Below are 9,766 nucleotides of genomic sequence, written 5' to 3' on the forward strand. Positions count from 1 at the left end.
TTCACTCCAAAACAAAACAGAACCTCACATGATACTTGAAGTAAGAGAAAAGTAAGAAGTCTAATAAGAATGACTGACGGCCAGATGTGCATAGCTTTGGGTTTTCAATTACCTAACAGCAAATGTTTGCAATTTGCTTTTTGGCAATCGCAAACACCTATGTACAAATGTGTATTTCACACATTTAGCTATTCCCAGTGGCTCGCAAATAGACCTACCTCATTAATATGCAACCCATTGGGAATAGCTAAAATCACAGAGATGGTGGCCTGCTGGGGTCAGCAGACCACCATGTCTGTGATTGCTTTTTAAATAATACAGAGGTTTTTTCTATGCTGCCAATTTTCCCTAAATGGAAATGGGATGCATTAAAAAAATGAATAATAGTTTTCTTTTCATGTTTTAAGAGTATTCCGTTGTCCATAGGACCACTGCCTGCTCATAAAAAAAGTATTTACAAACATTCACAAAGGGGAGGGACCCCTTCCCATTTGCAAATTGGTTACCACCAAATTGAACTAGGTGGTAAAATGCAAATGTTTTGTGACAACAAAATATTCAAACATACCCCAGCGAGTAGCTATTAAAAAGGGGAAGCCCTTAACACGCCCCATCCTAATACCAAATCGCAACCCATTCTGCAATTCGGTAATAGGTAACCAAATCGCAAAATAGGGCTTTGTGAAGAAGAAAATGCTTTGTTATGGTCGCACATGACTCAATACTGCAAATTGAGCCATTTGTGACCTAAAAAAGCTATGTACATCTAGCCCATAGAGCTACTTTGTCGTTACATTTACTCAATACTTACAAGTAGACCAATCGTATGTCATATGCTGAGCTAGTCCTGTGCTTATACAAAATCCTTCTTTAGATTCTGAGATGTTTAAACCTATTATTTTTCTTGTGTCGGGAAATGTCGGGAGAAGATGTTATTAACACAAGTAGCCCAAATGTTATTAACACAAGTAGCCCAAGCAATAGTCCCTTGTGTGGGTCTGCACGCTGCGTAGAAGAGCCAGTGTTTGTTTAGATGTGAGACTGAAAGGAAAGAGCTGCTCCAGATAAGACACAATACTCATCTTTACATGTTTTCTTTGTCTTTTGTGACTCTGCTAAACACCTCCTTCTCCAAGGCCAGTACAGCACAGGTTTAACAGCTATTGTTAGGTGTTGACTTTATAAATGAAACTAATCTGCTGTGAGATTTGTACCCCAGTTATCAAAGAACGCTGTTGTCTATCAGAATGTTAGTATGGACGTTTTCACTCTGCTGTCTGCTTGAATAAACATTTAAACCATTAAAAAAACAAATCAGCATATTTTCATATATCTTCATATGGAAGACTCACAATGGCCATCAAGATATGCAGGCCAAAGCAACATGTGCACCCATAACAGGGTCATATAAGCATCTCTTAGCCAGACCAGGCCCTACAAACCCTCTGCCTCCCATACCAAGGTTCTAAGAATTTCCATACTGTGTGTGGCTAGGGCACCCCAACCCTCCCATATTGTCAAACTTTGTCCCAAAAGATCATTAACTTTATTGACTTGCTGCTCAATGCATTCATTACATGTGTAGTTCAAGAAATAAAAAAATATAATTTTTTGGGGTTGCAGGAAATTGCATGTTTGAATGTAGGATGTAAGTTATGTCGGAGAACTTGAAGTTAAAGGAATTCTAGACCCTGGAATAACAGGATTTTCACCTTGAATGGTGTTCCCCAGGTTGACAAAATCAACCTGGTAAAAGTGCTTTTCAATGAAAAGTCCAAAGACACTTTGATTTATCAATCAATTCAATCAATCAATTCAAGCTTTATTTCTATAAAATCAATCATAAAAGCCATTTACCGTATAATACGGTAACCATAATACCATAATAACAAAAACAATTTAAAAACATGTATTTTTACCCCCCTTATTTTTTTTTGGTCATCAACAATTGCAATGATTAAATTAGCAATTCATAAATTGATAATACTATACAATATTGCAAAGAACAGTAAATTTAAAGTCATCATTAAAAAAACATTGGTCAACAGATAAAAATATCATGTGTATGCCGATATGTATATAAGAAATCAACTATTCCTTTTTATAATTTCGCAAACTTCATAATATATCAAAGAATGACTTGCCTGAGCTTAGTCATTCTAAATCACTAACAGGGAATAGATCATCCTCGGCATTAATTCTCACCCCTGCGGTCTGTTTTTTTGAGAGGTTTGCGCGGATTCTCCACGACCAACTTAAAAATTTAGCAATAGCTACAACAATTAATTCATTGGTGTCGGTCATAAGGATACGCAGAGCTGTAGCACTCGACCTTGTTCCCATGTTGGAACATATTTGTTTTAGCCATACTTTGTGAGGAATCTTATATATTGGGCAGACAAATAAAGTATGTAGTACCGTTTCATCATACTCTTTACAATGCATGCATTTACTACTATGCGCAGTTGACCATTTTCTAGTAAAAAAATTAACCGGAAGACTGCCTACCCTAAATTGAAAATATAACCTCCTATCACTGGGTATAGTTATAAAATCCCAGTAATTTTCATATTTGGGAGCAGTCTTATGTTCCAAAAATAGACCAGTCAATGAGTTAGTCTTTGTAGAATATATATGCTCTGCCTTTACCATCGACCAATATGCCTCCTTAAATTCATTTTTGGATGGAAACTGATTACCAATCAGGTCTTCCCACAAATAACCCATACCTATATCTATCAGCGTGATTTTAATCCTTTGGAGCCAGACAATCTTACTTGATTTGTCTGCCTCTACTACATCCTTCACTGCCATTGCATACTGTTTGAGCTCCGGGGTAGACCATATTTGGGGCCAGAATGCCACAGGTCTAAATCGTACTTCCTCCACCAGCAGATTGCAACCCAGGTCTGATAGCAGAGGTGTTAATGGGGTACTTTGTGGTAAACCGGTCAGAGCCCACACACATTTATTCTGGGCTGATATTAAGGGAGATAGATCATTAAAACCCCAGAGCTCCGCACCATACATGATGGAAGACCTAATCCTGGTGTTGTAAATCTTAATTGCTGGAGCTATAGGCTTGGTATGGGAGAGATGGAATCCTTTTAATAAAATCCCAGCCTGTTGACTATGTTTAAGAGCCATAAGGTCGATATGAGGTTTCCAATTTAATTTTCTATTCAGGGTGACCCATAAGTATATAAACAGGTATGTCTGCTCTAACAACTTCCCATTCATGGCTACTCTCCCTTTAACTGCATGCTGCTTATGCAGAACCATGAATTTTGTCTTCTCTACCTTGATCACCAAACTGTGATCATTGCAAAATACCTCAAGGTGCCTAAGTGCTCTATCCAACCCTGCTTGCGTCTTAGAAATGATCAATGTATCATCCGCAAACATAAGTAACGGAATTATTATGCCAACCAGGGAAGGAGCGTCTGTCGGATATGTAAGAAAATAATTTACTACCCCATTAATAAATAATTAAAATAAGGTGGGGGCTAAGACGCACCCTTGCCGCACTCCCCTGGAAACTGGAAACCGTGGGTGACATCTCCCTGGAAATCCCAGAGGACTTGCGCAAAATTGTCCTCGTGCAGTCTCACGACCATGGATAAAAGTTTATCAGGCTCAATGCAGTGATTACGGTGACTGTCTTGTCTTCAGACGCCATGCAGCAGCATGGGCAAAGCTTCCTGTTTGACCTCTGCTGCTGGCAGATAGCCAGGCCAAATGGTGCATTCTGCATTTACAAAAGTGAGCATGCGCACTGCTCGGCCATTTAGCACACTTGCAATGAGGCCTTTGCAGTGCCCCGAGGAGTTTCAGTGGATTCTGCTGCTCAGTGTCTGACTCCTGCAGTTGAGGGAATTGGACGGAGGTAACGGTAAAGTTCGGTTGCCCTAGCAGACAGTGATGCTTTAACAATTTTCACACTGGGGCTGCTGCTATCAATGTTATGTCACTGAATTCATAGGCATTCAGAAACATCCAAACATCACACAAAGAACTAGTTTTGCAAATGATCCGTGCCTTTTCAGCAGCAGAGTGGTAAGGGTGTAGCATGTAGCTGGTGTTGCATTTAAGAGGACATTGTCACAAATATATTACTAAAGCATTGTGAGGTAGCACACTGTCATTGTTAGATCAGGAGGCGTAACACAGGACCTGCTGTCCCTGCGGTACCTATATGGTACCCCCAACCCTTCAACAGGGCCCAAGGTCAATGAATATCTGTAAGATATCTGAGACTTGTGGGCCCCTCATTACATGCTGCAGAAGGCCCCATCGTTTTGCGTTACACCACTGTGACAGCATATTTTTTATTAAAATGACCACTATAATTGAACAGAAATATAGTTTTTCTGATAATAATATATAGCACATAAACAATAATGTGTGAAAATTGGGTTTCAGCACATATTTAACATTTCCAAATCATCAATTACAGTGTCTTGAAATATTTTGATCCTACTAAAATCCTTGTTTCCATCACACTTGTGAATTGAATTGAAATAAAACACATTTCATTTGTGCTTTCACAACTGTTTATTTATTTTGAAATATGTGTACTGATTATGTCCAGGTATTTAAATGCTGTTGTGTGTAAGAAGAAAATGGCATACTACTGCCCTTCCTTTCACACCAGCAAGATTGTCACATAGTCCACTTTACAAAATCCTCACATTTTGCATGTAGGAGAAAGAAATGCAAATACTATTGTCCATGGTAGAAGAATAAGCAGAAAATTACCAGTAGACAAGACAGAAATTTGACCTCTGCCTTTGAATGTGATGTAGCGCAAATCACATTTTATTTGTAGGGGTGCATTATAATCCCGTGTGTAGAGCACACCCGCATATAATCTTTTATCGTATTAACAATAATTCAGGCCTGATTCTGATGCGGTTTAGAAAGCTTCCCGACCTAATGGGTTTGGGTATGGTTTCCGACCGAATTGGATCGGGACAGTCCAACCGACCGAGTACGATGCATCCAGATGCTTCCAGATACGATTTGGTTGGACTCCTATTGACTTCAATGGGAGCCTTTGTTCTGACCAAATGCATAGGCTCCCATTGAAGAAAAAGGTGGCTGGGGAAAATCGGGCACCCTGTGGTGGTCACCTCATGGTGTCTGCCACACTGTGCATGGCTAGTAAGGGGGGAACCATGGGTACCACCACAGGCCCAATTGGGAAGGCTCCAGGTGCAGGGGGGCCCACTATGGGCCCCCAAAGTCTGATTCCGACTGCCAACTCGAGTTGGACGGCACGATTCAGACGGCTGTCTAAATTCAGCATCGTACTCGGTCATTCGGAAACGCTGCCCGTAGAGACGTCCGATTTTGCTCCTTATGGCTTGGTCATTCCAAATGCCCTCGGGCTCAGATTGGGATATTCCTAATGCCTAACTCGCATCATACTCGGTTGGTCAGAAACCTTTCTGAGTCGGTCGGAAAGACACGTTTCCGATCTGATTTGGATGGAGCAAATGCCGTTAGGAGGCCTTCCTAATCGCATCAGAATCAAGTGTTAAAATCTTGAAATGTATCAACCTGAAACATGAAGTGTTTAGGTCATTGAAAAGTAATGTGGAGAATTAACGTAGAGAGTAAATTTAACAAGAAGAAATATTAACGTGAAGAACTTGTGTTATGAAACTGACAATTATTCATGTATTAAATGTGTTTATTAATTTTGTCATTTTACATGTAGGTAAATGCATTAATTGAATATGCCTTGTTTCTATACAATTCGTAAAAGCTCATATGCTGTTTTTCTTATGTTAGCTGAATTTTGTAGGCCTGAAATGCAATTCCCTGGAAACTCTCTTTTAGAATTAACAAGTCGAATATCATGTGTGCTGTGGAATTTGTTATTTCCCATGTTTTGTGTTCCAGGTGAAAGAAGCATTCTTGTTAGTTAGAATAATGTCTTTGGGGCACATGCATCAAGCCTGAATTTTGCGATTTCTAAATAGCGAATTTTACAGATTCGCTATTTAGAAATCGCAAAATGCAATGCCTGTAGGAATCGCAAAAAAAATGTGATTCCTACACATTCTTTATTTGCGACTCGCAAATTGCGAGTCACAAATAAGGAATGGCTTCCCGTTCATTCCTATGGGTCTGGAGGCCCAAAGGAATTAATGGGATTGCATGCACAATTTGTGAGTACCAAATAGGTACTCTCAAATTGCGCATGTAATTTGAGGGTGCAAGGGGGCCAAAAGGCCACCCTGATGCATCCCCAAAAAGAGGTTGGTATGTACTTGTGGTGCACACACATGCCCTAAGTGGAATGTGTATGCACCACAATGCACTTTGAAAAATGCTTTTTTTTGCAATTTTCAAAGGAATTGCAAATGACCATAAACTCCGAAGTTGACGGTAATTTGTGATTCTAAATTGTGAAAACGCAATTTGTGGATGCATAATGCATCACATTTAGGGATTCACAATTTGCAATTCGCAAAATAGGTAATCACAAAATTTGTGATTAGCTATTTTGCGAATTGCATTTGGGTTGATGCATCCCAAATGGCAAAATACCGGTCGTAAAGGGTCCGATTCTGTGAGTCGGCCCGTTTGCGAGCGGTATTTTGCTTGATGTGCCCCTTTGTTTCTTAGTCAGACAAGAAGAGAAGAAGTTACATTGGGTAGCTTGAGTCGATAAAGGAAGGTCGTTGTGCTTCACACATGAGAAGGCCTTGGAACCAAGGACAAATTGTTACAAGAGAAGAACACTGTTGTCCCATGGAAAACTACCTTTAGGATTGTACCCAGAGCACATTGCATGACCCAAAATGAATCTTGGGAAAGTTACCTGCAATATTGTGATATTGGGAGTAGGAAAAGTGGCACTTCTTCTTCTGCCTTTGGTGAGAGAGCATCTTAGTACAAGCTCTCTCTTGCTAGCTTTATGCTATCGACCCATTGATGTTGGAGAGACTTCTTAGGAAGACTCCACATGCTGACACCTTTTTTTTTATTATTGCTTTCCTGAAGATGCTTAAATGGGTATGTCATCTTAATGTTAGTGTAGGGATAGATTAATATTTTTTACTCATCAACCATCGATGCAGGGGAACTTGGACTCATGCTTTCTGATCCTCTGTATTTTATTTCTTGAATTAATTGTAATACTTATGCTACATCGACTCAATTGGATACACAGATTTGGCTTTATACTGATTCCGATGTACTTTTACACTCTCTTTTGAGGTGCCTTTATGTGTAGTTATTTTTGGCTTTGTAATAAATTAACTAACCTTACGTAGCTGTCTGTAGTTTGAATGTGTCTAAAAGAAATTTTGTCTAATTGATTGGCAGTAATAACACATTGTCTCCCCTCTACGCTACCATTCTGCTAGAAAGAACCATCGGACTGTGACTCCAGAATAGGTCCAGAACGTATGGGCCTGGCCCCTTCACATGCACAGTAAATGTGACAAGATAAAACCAAAATTTAAAGTAATCTTTAATGCCCATTCATGTTTGTAACTCAGGCCTGTTATTTTTAGGGTTGCTGTAGCAGCCCTGCAACCCTTCTTCTAGTACACTATGCTAATATGGGCCCTCTTAGGGCTCAAGGGACTGTTATAGTTGGTCCCCCTCCCACCTCTGGGCCCCGTGGCCCGTGTCAGCTACACCACTTGTAGCTAATCCCCTGATATTTTTTTTTTCTCTTTTGTTTAGTAGGTATCTCCATTTTTCCTGTCTTCTTTTGATCTTTGCTGCAAGGTCTCCATCTACATAGATAAAATATTGGTGCTATGTTTTAAAATGTCTTTGCCCTCTGTCCAGTTTTGTAATGAAAATATATTTTCATACTATTCCTCATATTTTAAGAGTAGTACGATAGGTTTCTGTTTTGTGATAGATACCGGAACTTGGATTCCAACAGGGTTATGTTGAGGATTTCAGGGAAATGCCTTTTTTTCCCCAAAAGGTTATTCCCCAAATTAGAGTTTTATCAGTGTGACTTCATCATGGTTAGTGATCTGCATTCTGGAAACTTGTCTGGATGAGGGATGACCAATAATACATCTTTATATACGTGTCAAATTTGCACTGTAAAGCACAACATGCGCCCCCCCTGTGTGCATGCACACCAGTTCCTGCACGGAATGCGGGAACAGGTTTTTGCATTCCCATTGCAGAGCCCATTTTCAGGTCACTCACTGTCACGCATTCTCATTAACGTTCCCTCACACTCTCTAACACTCTTCACAATCATTTGTATTAATTCTCAATTACTCATTCTCACTCACGTTAAGTAATTCTTTTGCTCGTTCTGTTATTCTCATTCACCCGGAGTCAACCACTCTCAATTGCTAAAATGTAGTCTCACTCATTGCTTGTCACTCATGCTCACACACAAGCGTACACATACAGACACATGCTCACACATACAGATACTCTCTCTTACACAAACACACTCTCGCCTGCACTCAGGTGCAAAACAAATTTAAAAGCATTTTGTTTTACTTACCTCAGCTGTCAGCGTATGTCTGTTCCAGTTCTCCATTTAAATTACACTAATAGTGAATAATATATTTTTCATTATTAGTATAATAATAATGTTAAGAATTTATTCAGTAGAAGTATAATAAAAATGGGCAGTAAACTATCTTGCCTTCTCTCAGATCTCTCTTTTTCACCGGGCACCCCCTCTATGTCTCTTTCTCACACCTGTCTCCCCCTCTATTTCTGTCTCACTTAACATTGTCTTTTAGGGTTGGTTGTAACTCGCGTAATTCAGTGTAGTGTAGTGTAATCACACAGAAATATGTAAGAATTTTACAAGATTAAGCATGATTCGCCAGAAGAGTAATTCCATGTTTAGCACTGTTTCTTAGCATAAACATCCCCGCTCAAGTCAAAAATGCATTTTGTGCTAAGACATACCTCTAAATGCAACAGAACACGAATAGCGAGTGCAAGCAGCTGCTAGCACTTGCTAAATGTGCCCTTGAGGTAGGAACTTCCCCCAACTTACTCCCAGTATTTTGAACTGTGGGGCTAATTATGATGGTGGGCGGTCATCAGTCTGACTGCCATCGTTGCGGTGCCGGGACCGCATGCCGGTAAGGCGGCGGTCCTGCTGGGTGAATTAGGATGTGCACGCCACTATGGTGGGTGCATCCAGGGCCCTGATCATTGGGGACAGTGCTGCTGGCTGCAGCACCGTTCGCAATGCCAAAAAGCCACGTAGTGCATTTCCATGCACAACGTGGCTGCCACCTTGTGCATGAAAATGGAGGGGGGTACCATCTGTACCCCCCAGTGCACATACACCCTCCCCCCACACAAAGGGGGCCCGCAACGGGCCCCAGAACCCAGCCTCCGCCCGCCTCTCCATGGCGGTTCCACCACCATGGAAAGGCTGGCGGACGCCAGCATTGTAATCTGGCAGGTGGTGCCTGCTAGGCACCGCCGCCATTTCAACCATGCTGACTTCTCTGCCAGGCAATCGTGATGATTGCCGTGGCGGAAGCGTGGAGGGCTGTCTTTGTGACCGTGGCAGTCACAAAGCGATTCCCCCACCATCATAATGTGAAATGGGGAAATGGGAGTCAAATGGCGGAGGGACCGCCATCGCCGGCATGGCGGTGGCAGTCCTTCCGCCATCGTAATGAGCCCCTATATTCTTATTGCAAAATGCCCCTTTGTGTCCAAAATGGGCACGAGAATGCATTTTGTGTTACCAAATAGCACTTAATGTGCTCTTGGGTTAGGATTTTCCCCCAAGTTACTC

This window comes from Triturus cristatus, chromosome 9 (assembly GCF_964204655.1).
Source record: "Triturus cristatus chromosome 9, aTriCri1.1, whole genome shotgun sequence".
Classification (NCBI taxonomy): domain Eukaryota; kingdom Metazoa; phylum Chordata; class Amphibia; order Caudata; family Salamandridae; genus Triturus; species Triturus cristatus.